Here is a 19,610-nt window from a genome sequence, read left to right as displayed (position 1 = left end):
TGTCTCTAGAGCCTCCTGGAGTGGACACTAGGGGAGTCATTCCCAACCAAATAGGACACACAGCCATTAAACCACTCTGAGAGTTAAAGGAAGAAAACAAACCTTGTGGCTTCCAAGGTCTTCTGAGCCCCGCCCACCACACCACCTGCGGGCGCTGTGAATGTGTAGCCTTTCTTGGTGAGTTATTCACTTATCCTGTGAATAACACAGTTATACTCCATCAATGGTGGATGTGTCTTAAGAGTGTTAGTGTTTAATTATTTAAATCACTGTACCTTTAAAATGCACTACTCCTGTGGTCACCTTGGCCTGTCATTTGCTCATCTGTAAACCTACCTGGAATCTCGTCCCAGGTCAGGTCATCCTCTAGCCTCACGTAGCCTCTGGAGGAACCACCTGGCTGCCCGCGAGGCCCCTTCCTGCCTGGGGCCTCTCCTTGGCCTCCCTGGCCCAACCCTCCATGGACCTCCTGACGGAGCAAGGGGTGGGGCTCTGTGGGTCCTTCCCGATAGATGATCTTTTGGCTCCTCCTCTCAATACAAAAGACTCAAGTCCAGGCCCAGAGTCAGTTATTTGTAATGCATTTGGAGAGTCCATATTGCAATATTAGCCATGACTGTCTGCTGTGTAGAAAAAGGAGGAGTTTGCGTTTGAAGTTTAATCCAGCTTCTACTTAAGCTCAGTCCCTGGGCAATCCTTTTTTCTGCCGCTGAGCTCAAACAGCCGGTTCTCAGGTTTGATCTGCTGCCCCACGGAGCCCTGCCCAATGTGAATTTGAAGAGTTTTTTTCCCCCTCTCAACCAGGGAGACTTGCAAAAAAAAAAAAAAAAAAAAGAGAGAGAGAGAAAGAAAAAAAAATGTCGCCGAGGTTCTGCCACATCAGCTCTCACGGTGGGTCCCTGGGTCCTGCCCAGAGCCCCCTCTGGCTGTTTTGGGGGAGGGCAGCTGGACGGGGGCCCCCGGGGCTGCAGGCTTTCCCAGGGGTGGCCTTGTCCCTTCCTCCGGGGTCCGAGGAGCCCCTCCGAGCTGTCTCTGCTGGTGGATGGAAAGCCCTGGGGAGTCTGGGAGTCCTGTCTGGCATGTGGGGGGCAGAGAAAAAGGAGGGAAAAAAGAGAGGGAAATGAAAGGCGAGAGTTTGTCGGGAACTGGTGCTGGTGGTGGAAACAGGAGCCGCAGCAGGACAGGGCCTGGTGGCCTTCAAAACTTTTCTTCTCCCCTCTCGCCGCACGACTCGGAAGATGCAGGCAGTAATTAAAGGCCCCCCTGGCTCCTCATTTTCTGTGTCCGCGCCTTTGATCTGGCTCATGTCGGGCGGCTATTTTCATTGTTCCTGCGTTTCTTTCATTCTTTTTTGATGGCAGAAATGATGATCTTTGATTCCGGAGTCGGAGGTGGGCAGGGGAGTGCTACAGGTCTTACATAATGCATCTTTCACATCTTATTTTTAAACGCAGCATAATCAGGGCCGGGCAGAGGCCGGGCTTGATTTCCCTCCGTGGGCCGGGTGAGGTGGCCGCCGGCCCCACGGTGCCGGCCCTGGGGTAGGTGGGGGACAGGCAGGCCGTCCTCTGCCACTGAATGAAAATTACTCGAGGAGGCTCCCCCACCCTTTCTAAATATAACCTGGAGGGAGTTTTTCCTAATTGTTCCCCGATGGCAAGAAATGCGCTGAGCCAGAGCAGGCCAGGGAGGACTCTGCCAGCCCAGCCTGGCCTCTCCTGGTGGCGCCGCGGGAGGCCCGCTCCTGGTTTATTAGTGGATGTTAATAAACTATAGGGGACAAGCCGCATCAGGGGGTATATGAACTGGAAACTCAGGTGGCTGAGATGCAGAGGAAGTGTTCAGCCCGACAGGGGAGGTGGGAGGCGTAGAGGTGAGTGTCACCATCAGGCAGGTCCCAGCAGAGATGGGGAGGGGAGGTTTCTGGATGGGAAGGAGCCTCGGGTCCAGGCCCAGGTGAGGGGATGTGCGGCTAGGGCGGGGACTGCGAACAGGGGTGGTGACGTGGGTCCAACAGATGGGGCTGGGTGAATCCACGTCAGCTGCTGGGGGCTGCGCCTGGTGGGCCCAAGATTCTGGGCATCCAGAGTAAGCCGGAAGTTTGGGTCTTTATCTAAAATCCCTTGGGAGGTAAGAAGGAAGACGTCTTTCTGTCTGCTGGGAGGTGGGCACCCTGGTGTGGCTGCAGAGCCTCAGGACAGGTGGCAAGGGCTGGCAGGCCCTTGGTCAGTGTCTTGCAGACTCTGTATGGGGCACAGTTCCCAGGGCGGCCACCTCTGGCAGGGCTGCAGGGACACTTCCCGCTGTGAGTTCCACTGGGCTGGAAGGTTTCTGCACACCTCGTGTCACCTCCACCAAGCGAGTGCCTGGTTGTCATGAAGGTGTGTCCCCATCCTGTTACCTGGGAGGACAGGGCTCCTCTGTAACCTGCTTACCTTGCCCGGACTCGAATGCCAGAAATTTCAGGCACTGAATTCTTCAGTAGGTCTTTATGGAGCACCTACTGTGTGCCGTACTCTGTGCTAAGTGCTGAACATACAGTGCTGAGCAAGGCAGGTGTGGATTCTCCTCCCTGGTGGAGCCTCGTAGAGAGCTCATCACGTCAATAACCACACACAGCAATGGGTCACCTAGTGGCCGGGACACCTCTGGTGGCTCTGTGGTTAGGCGATTCCATCATGGCACAGACCTCCCAGAGTGCACTTCCACAAGCCTCGAGGCCTAGGGCTCGCCTGATGTGGCCGCAACACAAGGAAGGGATGCGTGAACACAGGGGCACCCTGCTGCTGCTGCGGGGGGTGAGGGGGACCGTTTTACAGTGACCTTTTTTTTTTTTTTGGTCCTGGGGATTGAACTCAGGGGCACTCGACCACTGAGCCACATCCCCAGCCCTATTTTGTACTTTATCTAGAGACAGGGTCTCACTGAGTTGCTTAGCGCCTCGATTTTTCGGAGGCTGGCTTTGAACTCGGGATCCTCCTGCCTCAGCCTCCCCAGCTGCTGGGATGACAGGTGTAGGCGCCCGGCCACGGTAACTTATTTTTAAAATAAGTATGAGGAGGATTCTATAAAACAAAACAAAGTGTGTAACGAATACATGAATCAGTGAGTAACAGTCATTTACTATCCTGGTCAGGCACTGTGTACTGTGTGCTACGCTTCACGTGTCTGTTGACACCAGCGTCACCACAAACGCGTGAGCACAGCCCGGCACCAGGATAGCGTGACGGTGGCCACGCCATGAGGTGATAGGAGCTTTTTGGCTCAATTACAGTCTTATGGGACCTGGTGTGTCCAGGATTGTCCACTGAGGGACACGTGGCTGTGCAGGGCAGGCCTGCTGTCCTGGGGGCAGTGAGTGTGAGGAGCAGGAGCAGGAGAAACTGAGGCCCATCAAGAGGGTGAAGGCCGGAAACCAGTGCAGAGGACGAAAAGCAGCCATGGGGCCAGTAGAGCAGGGCAGGCACAGACCAGGGCAGCGGTCAGCAGCTGGAGGGACTGTGTGGGTGGTGTTGGGGTGGTGAGGGGTGCATGTGAGGGGGCCCTGGGGGCCTTGGCATCAGTGCATTTGCTCACTGTGGAGCTCAGTGCTCTGGGCAGGTGGCCTGGGCCAGGTGGTGAAGCCGCTGTGGGGACGCTGCAGGTCCTGGAGATGGCGATCAGAGGGCAGGTTCCAGAGCCTTGGCAGAGGGCAGCCTTGACAGGACTTGGGGGTGGATTAGATGTTGGGGACCAGGAGTGTGGAGTGCCTGGTGGTCTTTGGCTTGAGTATTGGGTGAACAGAGAAGTCTGTCCCCTCCTTGTCCCCAGACAACCTGTGCTTGACCCAGGTGCCCAAATTAGCGTCTGTGGAGGGGACCTGCTCTGAGGCCACTGAGCTGTTAAAACACGTGGGAATGAGGGTGCCACTGGACCCTGGAAGATTTTGCACTGGGCCACCCCCTTCCCGGGGCCAGGCCCTGAGAACATCATGGCTGCTACCTTCTGGAGGGAGGCCCACCTGCTGGCCCTTGAACTGTCTACCTGGCTGGGCTGCCTGTGCCTGCTGGCTGCAGCCCCAGGTGGAAGTGGCCCGTCCAGCCTCTTTGCTGGCTGGTGAATCCTTTTGGCCTGCCTGGCTGGGTTGGCATTGACGGTTCTCGGGCCCCTGCCTTTCTGGTATCTCCATCCAGAGCACACGAACTGCTTCACCTGGTGTGCAGAGCCAGCAGCCTGCCCCCGCCCTCCCCGACTGGCACCTGTCGGGGCCTTTCATTTATGCCCCACCACCTCTGGCAGATCCCTCTTGCAGCTGGGCTTGGGGGAGTGGGGTGCTGCTTAGTCTCCCAGGAGGGGCCTAGAAGTAGCGCAGAGTGTGGGGGAGACCTGGAGGGAGGAGGCGGCTCTGGAAGATGGAGGAGGCCTCTGGATGGGTTTCCTGTTCTTCATGAACCAGATCGCTGCAGTCGGCCGAGGCAGGCCTCCTAGGTCTGCCATTTGGGGCTGACGGATCTCTGTTGCGGAACCACTTCCCACCTGGCCAGTCCCTGTGGGGGGTTCAGCTCACCTTTCTTCCTCTTCATCCCCAGAGCAGGCTTTTCAAGACAGCTGGGCAGGCCGTGGGAAGCCGACGCGCCTCTCACAGAGGCGGTTTTAGTCCTGCAGCCTGGGTCTTCTCACCCCTGCCCTGTTTCTCTACCATCCAACTTTGGCACAAAGCAGTGGCATGGCTAGCCTCATGAGAGTTCAGAAATGATAGTCCCTTTAATTTTCCCCATGGCAGTTGGAGACGCTAAATATCCCTGATACGCCAGGATGTGTTACGATGGCTTTACGACCCGAGAATTCAATAGATGAGTCGAAGACCACACCGTTGAATTCTGAGAAAAGAATTTCTCGTTATTCAAGCACCCTGAATTCATGATCTAGTTCCTCGCGGTGTTTGTCCACACGCATGCAGGTTTATAGGATTGTAACAGGGAGGGTCTAATATAATTTGCTTCTGTGCCAGTGACTCTGTGGTCCGAGCCGACTGCACGCTCCGTGGTCCTCATAGCTCCTCTTGATGAACCCCGAAGACCCAGCGCGAGGTGCAGATGGAGCTCTGGGTCTACACCTGGCACGTTGGGAGTACCCAGGAGGCCTCCTTTCCTCCCGTTTCCTTTTGGGCGCTGGGATCCTAAGGGGACTGTTCTCAAAGTGCTTTGCTGTAGAGAGGAAAGAGCTCTGAATTTGGGCTCCCGAGAACTGAGTCCCAGCCGTGGAGAACTACTAAGTGGCGGATGACGAATTGGGCTCTTTGTCCCCCGGATGTCAGTTTCTCTGTTTAAAAAGGAGAGTCGATGTCACCTGCCCTGGACATTCTGAAACTCAGGATTCCAGAAATAATGTACTTGCAGCAGGTGTGTAAGAAGCAGGCATGTGGCTCGGTGGTGGAGCTCTTGCCTAGCATGCGCTGGGCCCCGGTCCTGGGCCCCGGTCCTATACCTAGCAAGAATGAAGATCCTGAGATCAGAGCTGAGGGTCCACTCTTCTCGGAGTTAGTGTGGGAGTGTGCTTCACGGGGGTCTTCTCTGCAGTCTTATCCCCATAATCATTGTTCACCTGCCTCACAGGACTTCCTAATTAACATCTCTCTCCTGCAGCAGAGGTGAGCTCCTTGAAGGGTCACGTGGGCCTTGGTCACCGCTGAAGGCCGCAGTGGTGGCACCAGGAGAACTAAATGAGTATTTGTTGGGTTCAAGGTCAGAGATCAAAGTTGGTGGCAGACTCCGGGCACCCCTCTGCCACCTGCCCACAAGGGAACGACGGGTGAAGAATAGAGAAAGATGACCGGGGTCAGTCCCCACTTCCGGCCGCTACCGCCTAGAGAGGGGCCCCTTCTTGTGGGGGTCAGGCACAGACGGCAAAGCCTCTGGGTGCTTCCTCGGCCCAGGGCTCCTTTGCTTTCCTGGTGCTCCGTGGGTCCTGGTGGTGGGAGAGGGGTCTCCTAGACACCGGGCTGCAGGAGGCCCGACACCTGCCCGGAGCTGCCAGTGAGGGAACAGATATAATCAGCCTCCCAGCAAAATAACTGCCATCCGTCACCGTCTCCCACAACAGGCAGTCTCCTGTTTCCTCATCGCAGCTGCCCTGTGGGGTGGAGAATTGTCACCATCACTCCCACTGGATGAGCGGGGAAGCTGAGGTTCAGAGAGGTTTGGTAATCCACTCAAGATCACACAGTGAGGAAGCGGCAGGGCTGGTGGTGGAGCCTGCGTGACCGACCGCCTACTGCTTTCTGTGGGCTCAGCGCCCCCACAAGCCTCCTGCCCTCCTCTCTCCCCATCTCTCAGGCCCTCTCGCTGTGCTTGGGGCGACAGCCCATCTGTCAGAGGTTCTGTTCTGGCCAGATGCAGTGCCCCTCCTGGGAGCCCGGAGCAGGACGGTTGCTGCGGAGGGAGGTGAGGGGAATTGGCAGGCCCTGGCCCGCTCCAGGCCCTGGCGCTGCGAGCAAGCGTGGCCCGGGAGGGTCTGGCAGCCCGTGGCTCGCCCCCGGGGCTGGGCCTTCTGTGCTCAGCCTCCTTCCTCTTCCCAAGCAGGTGGAGTGGGGTTTGCCTGGCCAGCCCCCGCGAGCTCGGCTGACCACGGGCTCCCTTCTCCTCGTGGTCCAGGCAGGGGCTGGAGGACTGGGCTGGAAACAGGGGCTGAGCCAAACAGGGACTGGGGGAGGGAGGTGGAGGAAGGGGACGGAGGAGGGTGGAGGGAGAGGAAATGGGACAAAGACCTGGGGGGCCGAGAGGTGGCTGGTGAGAGGGGAGTGGGTGAGGCAGAGGCAGGCAGGTGGGCAGAGATGGACGAGGGGCTTCCGGGGGGGGGGGGACTGTAGGGTACAGACAGAATCCCAGTGTGTGAAACAGAACACACAAAGGGCGGAATGCTGCAATCCGTGCAACCTCCAGGAGCCTCGGTGCTGTGGGCAGGCCCGGGATGGTGGCCGAGGCCGGGGGCCGGGCACACTCTCTGGCTCCCCTCCTGGCAGAGGGGGCCTGGTGGCCGTGAGCTCGACGCTGTCACATTATGGTGAAATGTTCGGGTCTGAGGTCTCATTAGCCTTTGCTTTGCCGCACACGCCCTACCATTTAATCTCTGTCCACGCTTCCAGTGCCAAGGTCTGTCAACCGGCCCTGTTGGCTATCGGAAGTCTGCGTGGACGTGAACTTGACAGTAGAAATCCACCCCTGTCCCCGCCCCACCACGCACTGGATGACCACAGCTCTTTTGCTCAGAGTAGCAGCTGCCAAGGGAGGGTCCGCAGTGCATTTCCCATGGAAACCTGGGAGCAGTTTTGGTTTGGATGCTGGTCCTCTTTCCCCAAACTAGAGCCGCCTCCACCGTGGCTCAGGATAAAGGACACGTTTGATGTTCAGCCATTTCCCCCAAACCCACCTTTCATTTTTCACTTCCAAGCCCCTCACATGGCCTCTTGGTACCTGCTTAGTTGAGGCCCAAACCCCTGACCCTCAAATATGGGGTTTGGTCTCTTCGCTAGAGAAGGCTGTTCTCCCAAGTCTGGAGGTTCACAGAGCTGAGGGACACAAGTTCTCTTTCCCCCCTGGCCCTGATCAGCACACACATGATGGCCACCGAGCCTGTGTATATACAGATGGCGGGTGGCCCCTGACCCTGGACTGCTGTCAGGTCTGAGGCCAGAGAGACCTGGGGTTTGGGGCAGTGGGGCTGGCCTCCTTATCCAGCTCTGCAGTGGCATCTCTGAACATCTGCACGTGGGTGTGGATTTTTTGGGATCTCGTATCTGATCATCTTAATGCTATTGATTCATTTTTGTCTTTCCATAGGTAATTGAGTCTGGTTTCGCCAATCTGTGTGCTGAGGTACCCCAGGGTGCCACAGCGAACTCCCCTGCGAGGTGTTTTGGAAATTTGAAGGGAAACCCAGCCCCATGAGCCTCCCCGGGCTCTCCTGCAAACGCCTCTCTCCAGGCTGGCCAGTGCTTCAACAAGAGAGCAGGCTCTGCTTGCTCCTAGGGATGACATCTTTCTTTGCAAAGCTGAGCTTTTGGTGACTTCCCTGGGCACCTGGCGGAAACTATAGGAGAATCTGTTCTGAAAAAGAAATAAAAATAGCAGTCCAGTCTGCATCCAGGTTTTGAGAAAGTGTGCATTGTCCAGGGGAAGGATGGCATGGGGCCTCGGGGACTGGTGAAGGACTGGGGCTTTACCTTTGGAGCGCCGGGCAGCCTTGGAGGCACTGTGAGACCGCTGGGTCTGGACTAGGCTGGACGCAGAGGAATGGGCGCTGGTCCCAGCCAGCAGTTAGGTGGACAGACAGCAGGATGGAAGGCAGCCGGTGACTAGTCCTCTAGTCCTGTGCAGGGACCAGGAGAGGAGGACACATGCTACTAGGTGTCTGGCCCCAGGAACAGGATGAGGAGGAGAATACAGAGGAGGAGTGCAGGTCTTGGGCAGGAGGCATGGCCAGGAAGGACCCCACCCTGCCGTTCTTTTCTCATGGACTTCTGGTCACCAGCGTCTTCTAGAGTCACTCATTTACTTGGTCACTTCCCCACCTGCCCCTCAGCTCCCCATGGGCGGGGACCTTGTCTTAGTCCATTCTGTTTCTGTACCACCCAGAAGCCCCTGATACGGGGTGCAGAGGCTCCCCACTTTCTCCTTTCATGGCGCCCCTAAGTCAGAAGAAGTAGCCGACAGCCCCGGGTATGAAAGCCCAAACAACGGGAGTATTTCTGTCCTAACAACTCATCTGCTGCTTGAAAAATAAATACGTGAAATTCAAAGAAAAAGATGATTATTTCATTCTGAGCATGATTTCTGGTGCCATGTATAAACTGTGGATTCTCACTCAGTAGGGCCAGATGGGGCTCGAAACTGCACTTCTAACCAGCCCCACGTGATGCCCCCGCTGCTGGTCCCAGCCCACCTTAGGAGCGAGCGGGTGGCTCACGACCCCTCGGCCTGCGTCTCCACTCCTTCCTAAGCGTCCCTTCCCTTCCAGTTCCAACGCTTTCTGCAGAGAGCTTTGCCAGCCCCAGGCTGAGTCAGAAGGTCATTTGTCCATGTGGTCTGGTTCGAGGTCCTCAGCACAGCTGTCTCCATGTCCTTGAACAGAAATCTTGCCACGCGCCATCCAGGGCTCTAAGTGGCCGCCAGCCTTGTGTGAGTGTCAGGTTTTGGCCGGGAACACTACAGTATGTTCCCACTCAGGTGGCCACTGTGACCTGGAGTGGGAGGGGCGTGCTTGCTGGGGCAGGATTGCTCCACCAATGGCTGCTCTTCACCTGGTTACCTGCCCCGGGGAGGCCTGCACCTGTTTAGGTCTGGGATGGCAGGAGGCTCTCGGACGGCCTGCACCTCTCAGCTTCCTTTCCTGGAGCAGGGTCCTGCGAACGGAGACCCCTTCCTGTCTCCTAGCTGCGTGGCGGCAGCTTTCCTGGCCAGCTCCTGGTCTGTGAACGGGAATTTTCCAGCCACGCGCACAGGTGCACACGCACGTGCTTGCACACCTTTGTGTATGCACACCGGGTAGTGCCCGGCAGAACTCAGGGCGTCATCTCCCCACCACTTGCCCTTTCCGGTCTTGGGGGAGTTGAGTCTGTGATGACACAGAACTGGGCCTCTGGGCCCGAGCTGGGCTGTTGGTGTTTGCTCAGGGCTTCATTGATCAATCGATTCATTTATTTATTCATCCAATCCCGTGTGCAGCAAGTGTTTTTAAGTGTTTATTTGCTAACCGTGGCTGATGTTCTCGGCCAGAGGGGCCACGGGAGCTGGAGAAGGCTTCCTGGAGGAGGGGGCGCCATGGGGCATGTGCATGCACCTGTACACGGGTCTCCGTGTGGAGTGCGTGTGGATGTGTGCAGAACACACATGCCTGTGTGGTTTGCAGGTGCACACAGGCTCATGTCTCTAAGTGCATTCGTGTGCGAGGACCTGGTGTGCAGGTGGGTGTGTGCGGGGAGATCGTAAAAGCAAAGCTCTGTGGCCAATAACGTCAACTTTGGAGCCCTCCTGGCCGCGTCCGTCCCAGGCTGAGGAACAGGAGCTACTGTTTGGTGCAGCAGATTTTGCAGCTTGCCTTAGTGTGCGTGTGAGCACTTGGGTGTGTTTTAATTAACTAGAACATTTGCCTGGAAATGAGCAGCGGTGGCAGCAGGCGCGAAGGCAGCTGGAGGGGGCGGGGCCGCGCAGCCTGCGTTGCCAGTCCTGGCTGACACTGTGGAGGGGTGGGGGGCAGGCAGCCCTGGGCCTGGTCCTTGCCCCAGCAGGAAGGGGATTCTGGGAGGGGTGAACTCTCTGGAATTCCCTAGACTCCTCCCCACCTCGCCAGAGATGCTCAGGTTAATGGTCCCAGCCCACGAGTGAGGATGTGCAGCTTCTGGCACCAACCAGGTGTCACCATCCAGGGCGGGTTTGGACCCATGAGCCATACAGAATTGACTGTCTGCTCTCTATGCCCTGCTTAGCACCTGGCCCATAATGGGTCCTCGCTACATGTGTGTGGTATGAATGAGCCAATGAGTGGAGAAAACTGAGGTTCAGAGAGGCTAAGTAATGCCTCCAGGGTCACACAGCCTGTGAGTAGACTGCCTAACACAGGGAGACCCATTCAGTCATCTTAGGGCAGATGAGCACACACATCCCGGTGTCTGTGTGGGTGGTGAGAAGGGTGACTTCCAGGATTGCTTGGTGGCGTTTTCCCCATCAAGGTTGAGATGAGAGGAAGAGGGGTCATGACCAGAGGGCAAGCACTAGGGTTCTTCCCCTTCCTATGACAGGTGGCCCCTGGGAGCCCGCAGGCTGTTGAGTTATTAAAGAGAATCTCACCGTCTCAGCTCCCCTCCCATCTCCTAGTCTGTCCCAAGGCCTGGGATCTACAGCACTCCTCAGTCCTCGAGGAGCGCTTCGTCACCTGGCCTTGGCTTTCTCCTGGTCCCCCACCCCCACCTCACCTGCCGGTTTTCCCTGCGATCTGTCACCTCTGCCTCATCCTGTGGTCAGAGGCTGGGCTGTGACACCACCTCTCAGGGCCCCGCCGTCCGTCCTCACTTGTGAAGTGGACGGCACACGACACACAGTGGGCACATCAGCTAGGAATCACTGCGTCCCCTGGGCCAGAATTCCTGACTCGTGGAGCTGGGCTCCCGCTGCGGGCTCTGCCCACACATCCCTAAGGCACCTGGCCACGCCCGATAGGAGAGGCCAGGGGCCGAGGAGGGACGGCTGAGCTCTGGTCTCGGCTCAGCTCATCCTGGGCACCTGCTCGCAGAGGGAAAGAGCAGGGGATCCCGGGCACCATTTAACAGCCATTTATAGAGGTCGAAGTGCCCATGAAGTCTGCCCGTTGTGTCCGTCTGTCTGTCACCTGGAACAATTTCCGTTTAGGATTCTAGAGACGTTTTCTTGCTCTTTCCTCCACCGGCTCCATGGCCTTCCGTACTTGAGACCCAACACGAGACTTCTGTGCCCTGGTGTCCCTGATCGCCCCGCTGGACTGAGCTCTTGGGCCTGCAGGGGCTCCTCTGTGTCCCCACCTGTTCTCCTGGCCCTGTGCACTTTTCTCAGCCCTGCTAGAGCACGCGCTGCTGGAGCCAGGGCCCCGGGTTCTTCCCTGGGCCACCCAGAGCCCAGCACAGGTGAGTCCCCGTCACCTTGCACCGAATGGATGACCTGCCTGGGATGGCCAGCCTGGGGGGAAGAAGAGTTTTGTGTGTGTGTGTGTGTGTGTGCGTGCCTCTGTTTGCACACTGGTGTGTGTTTGCACACATGTGCATAAGCGCGTGTGTGTTTTGGCTCCTCAGCCCAATGCCTCCATCTAATTGGTTTTATGAAGAAAGGCGCCGGCTTTAATTTTTAATTAGAAATCAGAGCAGTAAAGGAAGTGGCCAGCCGTAGCTGGAGGTCATGCGAATCGCTCCCCACGTCCAGGTGGCCTGGCCGGGCTGGACGCCGCACTCTTTGTCCTGATGGGGTGTTTTAGTGCCTACGAAATGACGGAGTAATTGTTTGGTAATGGAGCGTTAGAATTTTGCCTGTGCAGGGCTCTTTCCTGGCAGTTGGAAAAATTGCCGACCAAGAGAAGCTGGAGATGGCAAGGGTACACCCCAGGGGCTGTGGAGCACCAGCGTCCTTTGGAAGAGAGGGGCCCCTGCCCCGCTCACGTGGAAGTCTGCAGGAACCCCGCCTCTGTCAGATGGGACTTACCTTGGGCTGTTCCTCGCAGGCTGGGGAGGTGGTTAGCATATTTGTTGTGGTAAAGTGATCTGCACAGACTGTCAGGTGGGGAGTAATTACCTGGGCACGGGGTGGGGTGGCGGCCTCACCTGCTGGGGGAATCCGTGCCTCGGCTCCAGCAAGGGCCCATGCAGGTGTGGGGATGGCACGGGGTTCCTGTAGCTTCCAGGTGGGCGTCTCCTGGCGGAGGCTGGCTCACACGCTGTCCCAGGGCAGGCCTTGGACCCTCTGGGGGCATGTCCTGGAGGCTCTGTTCTTTGGTCAACGACTTTGGCCTTGGTTTCCACTGGACTCCATCCGTGACCCTGGGGACATTGTGTCTTAGCTTCTCTGTGCCTCCCTTTCCTCCCCTGGGGGGCAAGGATAGGGAACGGAACCTCTCCTGTAGGGTCACTACAGGAAGACCAAAGAGACAGTGTAGACCCACCGTCCCTATTCACAACTCGGAATTCCAGGAACCTGTGTGCAGGTGTGTGTGTGTGTGTGTGTGTGTGTGTGTGTGTGTGTGTGTGACTCATTCAGCACTAAAATTGGTCCCGAGCTGATGTGAAATTTGTATTTTCTTTCTTTCTTTCTCGTTCTCCTTGCTGCAGCAATGTCCATAAGCTTGATTGCTTCTGGGGTGCCCCCAGATACCCAGGAAATGTACTGGCTCACCCTTGTAGTGTCTGAGAAAGTCTTATTTCTGGAACACCTCTGACCGCCAAGGTTGGGGGGGCTGTGGCCTGGAGTGTGTACGGTGGCCCCACATAGAACAGAGACTCAGTTCAAGTTAGGTGGGGCTGTCACCAGAGGCCCCCCGTAGAGCCACGTCTCCTGATCCTGCTGGTTCCTTCCTTCCTCTCCCTCTTGGGTGCGGGGTAGGGGCCCTTCGTCTGCTCACCCGTCGTGCTGGCGTGGCCCGTGCACGTCCTGGCGTGGCAACTCTGGGCGGGAGGCGGGATACCCTGTGCCAGGTGGATGTGTGCTGGGGATGTTGAGGGAAAGTCGAGGTCCAGCCCGTATCTGGGGGGTGGCTTCAGAGGTGGCCGCTGGCAGGCTTGCGGCCCTCTGCAAGAACAGGATCAGGAGGGACCCCTTCGCTCATGGCCCCTGGTCCTGCCTTGCGGGGGCGGCCACCCTCGTGTGGGAGGACACTGCAGGGTGCCCGCTGACACCATTTCTCCGTGCCTCCTGGGGACCTGGCACAGCTAATGAGAGCTGCCAGGCCCTCCCGCCGGCTCTGAGCGCCTGGGGAAGGGGCTGCGGGGTGCGGAACCGCATGCGCCCGTGAAGGAAGGCAATCAGGAACGTCGGAGGCGAGCCACCTTTATTTATGTATTTATTCTGACTCCCCAACAAGACACCTCCTTGGAGAGGCTTGCCCCTCCTGGCTCCGGTCTGACCCCTCGGGGGCTCCCCTGCTCCTGTGCTCTGGGTACCAATCCATCTGCACCACGCCAGCCTCTAAAAGACCCCCACCCCCAACCAAGAGGCTCCGTCTCAAGCCCTCGGTGTCAGCTTGCTGTACTTTACCTCCCTGTTTGGGTTAAAAGCCCAGCTGTTAAGGAAACGCCTGCTCCAGGCTCCCCGCAGCCCATGTTGGCGAGATTGAGGGCCGCACCTGCCTCTCCCTGGGGCTCCACAGCCTTGCAGGTCAGGGGGGGCTGGAGCCCATGGGGAAACTGAGTCTCAGAAAGGGAAGCACCCTCGATGGAGATGGCCCAGGGTACAGAGGTGACCTCCTGGGCCACCTGCTTCTCAGCACCAGGGCGGCTGCTGGCCTCTGAGCCCACCTGCTGGCAGAGTGGGCAGGTAGGGGCAGCCTCCCTGTGCTCCCAGTCCTCCTCGGGTCATGTCCTGGGGCCTGGTGGCTGGGGGGCTCCTGTGGGGCTGGTGCAGATTCAGGCTGCTCTCGTCTTGAGGGAGCTGTTTCTCCCTGGCTGCCATGTGAGGGAGCCTGCACCCGGCTCTGGCAGAAGCAGGTTTTCTGAGGGCCAGGGGCTGGGGAAACACTGTTGTCACCCAGCCGACAGCACCTATCAGGTGCCAGGTACAGAAGTGTCTGGCAGCAGCAGTGGCCGCCCGCACACCGGGGCGCAGAGCCAGGGCCAGCCCCCGGGCCTGCCTCCCCGGCCTGGGGGGCTGCCTTCCCTCCCGTCCCTGGCCCTCTGTTGGAGGGGAACAGGCAGAACGTGCTCACCCTTGGTGTCTCCTTCCCTCCCCACCCCAGTTGTCCCCAGTGACCTCTTGTTGGGCCGGTGGCACTTGGCTTGCAAAGCGTTCCCAGGTCCATTTTTCTCCCCGCCCCTCACTGCAGCCCTGTGAAGTCAGTAGAGCCAGATGCATGGAAATGGAGGCTCCGAGAAGGGGCCAAACCTGGGGAGGGCCTCACAGCCCTGGCGGAGCGAGACCCCGGCCATTCACCTGCCAGCTGGGCTGCTGTGTCGTGCCTGGCCTGGGGACTACCCCCAGCCCTGGGTTTTTCCTTTAGTTCTCTCCTGAGTCCCCCTGGTAAGAGAGCGACTTAGGGCTTTCCTAGAGGTTTCAGGTCCAGTTCCTGCCCCTGGGCCCAGGTCCCATCAGGACAGGGTCTGCAGGCCACCCGAGCCTCCTTACTGCTCTGTAGTGGCCTGCTGGACTTGGCGCCAGGATGACCACAGGGAGTTAATGGGACATGGTCTTGTGGGGTCTGGAAGAAGAAGGGTGCTCCCTGTCCCGCTCACAGGGTATGGCGCCTGGGCCTCTGGGAGCCCATCTAGGAGACAGATTGAAGGCCATTCTTTGCTCCCCCAGCGCATTCTCTGCATTCCGAAGGCCTACCATGGAAGAGAGGCCGGGCTCTGAGCTAAAGCCTTCCCTTCAGTCCTCAAGGTAGGGAGAGAGGCATCCACCGTTACTATCTTTATTATCATACCGTTAAGGTTTGTGGCTCAGAGAGGGAAGATCACTTTCCTCAGGTCACACAGCATGTATGTGGCAGAACCAAGATACAAGCACAAGTCCATGGCTACCCACCCTTCCTTCCTCATGGGCGGCCTGGTGCTCTTTGGGAGTGGGGCTGGGGAGCCTACAGGATGTGGGGTCTTCAGGCGACTGCTGGGTTAGCGAAGGATCTTTTCCCCCAGGCTCTGCTTCTCAGACGTTGGCTTCTGCAGGTGGCTTTGGCTCTCCTGCCACCTGTTGGTACCTTGACTGGCCTCTGGGGGTGTCATGGATCATTGTGAGCCCCGCCGATCCAATGGAGAAGGGGACCCATGGATAGAATGGATCCCAGCTGCAACCATTCCATTGGGACCTGCTGGGTGGAGCCTGTGTCCTTTCCCATGGTCACTGCCCAGTGTGCAGGCCTGGATGTCCACGTCAGATCCCGGGGGGGCGGGCTGCCTGGATGAGGGCAGGGTGGGCAGGGAGGGAGTCCCACACATGGCCAGCCTGAGCTTCCCACCCCACTAAGGCCAGAGCCTTAGTTTCCAGTCTGTGAAATGGGTCCCTGCCCACCCCCTCCTTAGCACGGGAGCCTGGCAGATTCAGGATGTTGTGGGCACCGGGGCGGGAACGGCTGGCTGGGGAAGGAAGACTGCTGGACAGGGCCCGGGCACGCGCTTTGAGCCCAGTTGACCCGTGTGCCTGGAGCTTCTGCTGCTGCCCCACCGTGACCCCTGCCCAGGCTCCTTGCCCAGGTGCCTTTTCTTCAATGTGGGGTAACAATCTCAGTGTGTTGCTGTAGAAATCAGAGTCGTCGTTCAGAAAATGTCATCTGACTCCGAGTCAGAATCCTTCTAGAAACTTCTTAACATCGTGGTTGGTGACTCTTGACACCCTGTTTCACTTCTCGTATTTACAGCAGTTCCCCTATTTGCAGTTTGGATTTCTGAGGTTTCAGGTACCTGAGGGTCTGAAAATTTTAAATGGTAAAATTCCAGAAGTGAGCAATTTCTCAAGTTTCAAATCGCATCCTGTGCCATTTTGAAGTAGTGTGATACAATCTCCTGCCATCTCTCTGCTCTGTCCTTTGTAGGAGGTGAGTCATCCCTCTGTCCAGGGTGTCCACTCTGTATATGCTACCCACCTGCCATTCTCTTTGTAGCCCTCTTGGTTGTCAGATTGATTGTCAGGGTATTGCAGTTCTTGTATTCAAAGAACCCTGATTTTTCTTAATAATAGCCACTAAGTGCAAGAGTAGTGAAGCTGCCATTCAGATATGCCAAAGAGAAGCTGTAAGGTACTTCCTTTAAATGGAATGATTAAAGTACAAGCAGATATTTTGAGAGGGGGCATATTTACATATACTTCCCTCATGGTGTATTATCATAACTGTCCCCGTGTTAGTGATTGTTGTCAATCTCTTATTGTGTATAGCAACTCTGACAACCTAACATTTATCATAGTCCCGTGTAGGACAACAGACTACAGAGGTTTGGGTTTAATACAATCGGAGGTTCCAGACGTCCGTCAGGGAACCTGGAACGGACCCCACGACACATGGGTGGGGCCCGTGGAGTTTCTAACTTCTCCCCTTCCTTACTCTGGGGACCAGGGTTGGGTCAAAAATTGAGAGCTGCCAAACAACTAGCTCCGTCTGGTTGTGCCACGAGCCTGCTGTCTGAGGGTCCTGTCTGGGGACCCCCATGTGTGAGTGAAGAACGGCCACTCGTTTGCCCTGTGCTGGGCAGCTTGGGCCACTCTGCGTCCAGTCAGCGCAGCTGCCTTTGAGGCAGGGGCTGCTCCGAGTTCCCTCTCCAGGGGTGGGGGAGGGGGGCTTGGAGCCAGCGGTGGGCTGGGGGGGCAGCCTGGCCGACCCCAGACCCCCAGGCTGACGTGCAGGACTGGCACGCGGGCAGCGCTGGGCCTAAGCACAGGGCCGCAGGGTGTCTGGCTTGGAGGCAGGGGAGGGGGCTTGGCCCTGGTGGGGGGGCCTGGGGCAGCCCATCCTCTTCCTGCCCCCTTCCCCCATGGCCTCCAGCCCCCCCGCCTTCTGTCCCCCTCCTCAGTTGCCCTAATGACTTAGCCCAGGTGGCAGGTTGCGTAGGGAAACCACTCCAGGGAAATAAGCGTCCTTGCTACCAGCCTGGGCCTCAGGTGTGACACGGCCACCCTCCCTGGGGTCCGGGAGCCGGGCCTCCCAGTGCAGCTGCTGGCAGGAGCCGGAGGGGCTGTGTGTACTGTGTGTAGGACGCCTGTGTGGGGGGCGCCGGGCCGTGTGCGTGTGTAGCTGTGTGTGTGGTTGTGTATGTGGTTGTGTGTGTAGTTGTGTATGTGCTTGTGTGTAGTTGTGTATGTGCTTGTGTGTAGTTGTGTATGTAGTTGTGTGTGTAGTTGTGTATGTGCTTGTGTGTGGTTGTGTGTAGTTGTGTGTGTAGTTGTGTATGCAGTTATGTGTGTAGTTGTGTATGTGTTTGTGTGTGGTTGTGTGTAGTTGTGTGTGTAGTTGTGTATGCAGTTATGTGTGTAGTTGTGTATGTGTTTGTGTGTGGTTGTGTGTAGTTGTGTGTGTAGTTGTGTATGCAGTTATGTGTGTAGTTGTGTATGTGTTTGTGTGTGTGGTTGTGTGTAGTTGTGTGTGTGGTTGTGTGTGTAGTTGTATGTGTGGTTGTGCATGTATGGGGCGTGTGTATAAAACTGTGTGCGTGACTGTGCTGTCTGTCACTGTGTGAGCGTGTGTACGGCCCACAGTGCACGTAGGTGGCTGTGTGTCTGTGCGTGTGTTTCCGCGTGTGACAGAGGTTGGCATTCAAGACGGGGGGGGGGGGGTGCTTAGCTGAGGGGCCCCCGGGAACGGTCGGTGGGGGCTCAAGTTACCTCCTCTGCTGGTTGAAACACTCTCTGTAGAACAGAGTCCCACACATGTTTAGATAATTAGAACAAAAGCCAAAAGAACAATTCCGTTCAAAGGGACGGAGCCGGGAGGCGGGGGCCGCCCAGGATCTGGGGGGCCGCGTTCCGTCTCCCCGGCTCTCGCGGCCTTCTGCGTCCTGATGGCACTATTTAGAGAGCCCTTTGTTGTAGGATAAACTGACATTGGCCTGCTCGTCTCTGCTGTGAAGTTTGCTGTGTTCCGCGGCCCACTCGGGACAGCCAGGCCATTAGGAGCTGATTAAATGAGCTAATTTTAATTTGTTCAGTGGTTACAGATGCAGAGACCTTTCCATGCCCTTTTCTCGAGGCTCGATTTATTTATTAATTTTTTTTTCCTTTTGAAAAGAAAAAGACCTTCAGGTCTCCCTTCTCTCTTCCCATCCTCCTTTAAAAATAAACATATGAAAACATTTCAACGTGAACTTCGGCTGGGAAAGAGAGGGCTTGACTCTGCTTCATGGGATCTGCCTCCGGAGGTGCCAGCAGGGCCCCGTGTCTGTGAGGTGGGGGCGGGGAGGCCAGGCGTGGGCCACCCACTGTGGCTGAGTGTGCACAGCCGGGCTGAATAGAGCCAGCCGACCTGAGCCTCTCCTGGTCTTTGCACACGCGCCTGCAGCCTGGAACTCTGCTCCCTACCCTCGCCTCCCTGCTTTGGTTAACCTTTCACTCTGGGGGTCTCAGTGTGGAGGTTTCTTCTGCCACAAAGCCCCCGTGCTCCCTCAGCCCTGCCGACTTCTCTGGTCACAGCAAACAGCACAACACAGCTAAAGACTGTCACCCTCTCTCAGCTGTAGGCCACAGACTGCCCGAGTGGTCCCCTGCCTGGTGGGCAAGAACTTGCACAACTGGACGAGTGCATGGATGGATGGACACGTGGGTGGGTGGGTGGGTGACCCTGGGTCACCTGCACCAAGGGACTTGCTACATTCCCAGCTCTGGATGTCAGAGCCCAGGTCCCATGGCTGTGAACTGTCTGCCGAGTCCTGTGTCCCAGGCAGCCTCCCCTCCTGGGGGGAGTGGGCCCAGTCCTTACTCCCCGCTGTCGGCTGAGGAGGCGGCCTGGAGGGTTGAAGCCCCGGCACCAGCATCATCTGCGGGGAGTGGGGAGCGCACGCCTGCCCCTCCGCCAACCCCGTCCCCAGGCCCAGCTCTGCCAGGAACCTAACTGACCGCTGCCCAGAGGGAAGCCCAGGAAAGAAAATCGCGCCTTTAGTTGGCTTTTTACAGCGCTTCTGGACAAGCAGGCCTGGGGCAAAGATGTGCCGACCACGGAGGGTGCTCAGGCACAGACGGGAGGGACGGAGATGCAGCTGGCCACCCGATCCTGCCCCAGTGGCCAGTCCCCTCCCAGCTGGTCCATTTTTAACACCACGGTCCCCTCTGGCTGGGGCACCTTCAGAGCCAGGGGGTCCCCGGGAGCTGCCCGGGGCTGCAGGCCGGCTTCCGAGGCCTGGTTTCCATTTGCAGAGAACTGCTTCCTGCAGACGGCACCCCACCCGCCCCACCCAGGGCCTCCGGGGGGCTGTCCCCCACCCTGTGCTG

The 19,610-nt window shown here is 57.7% G+C and overlaps 1 protein-coding gene across 1 annotated transcript in view; it reads left to right on the top strand.

Moving 5' to 3' along the window:
* The window catches only part of Znf423 (zinc finger protein 423), a 318,905-nt gene that overhangs the window by 145,148 nt on the left and 154,147 nt on the right, over positions 1-19,610 (top strand). The window lies entirely within an intron of this gene.

Source organism: Urocitellus parryii, chromosome 15 (assembly GCF_045843805.1).
Source record: "Urocitellus parryii isolate mUroPar1 chromosome 15, mUroPar1.hap1, whole genome shotgun sequence".
Lineage (NCBI taxonomy): Eukaryota > Metazoa > Chordata > Mammalia > Rodentia > Sciuridae > Urocitellus > Urocitellus parryii.
The sequence above is the reverse complement of the archived record's forward strand: the minus strand, read 5'-3'. Positions and strand labels throughout refer to the sequence as shown.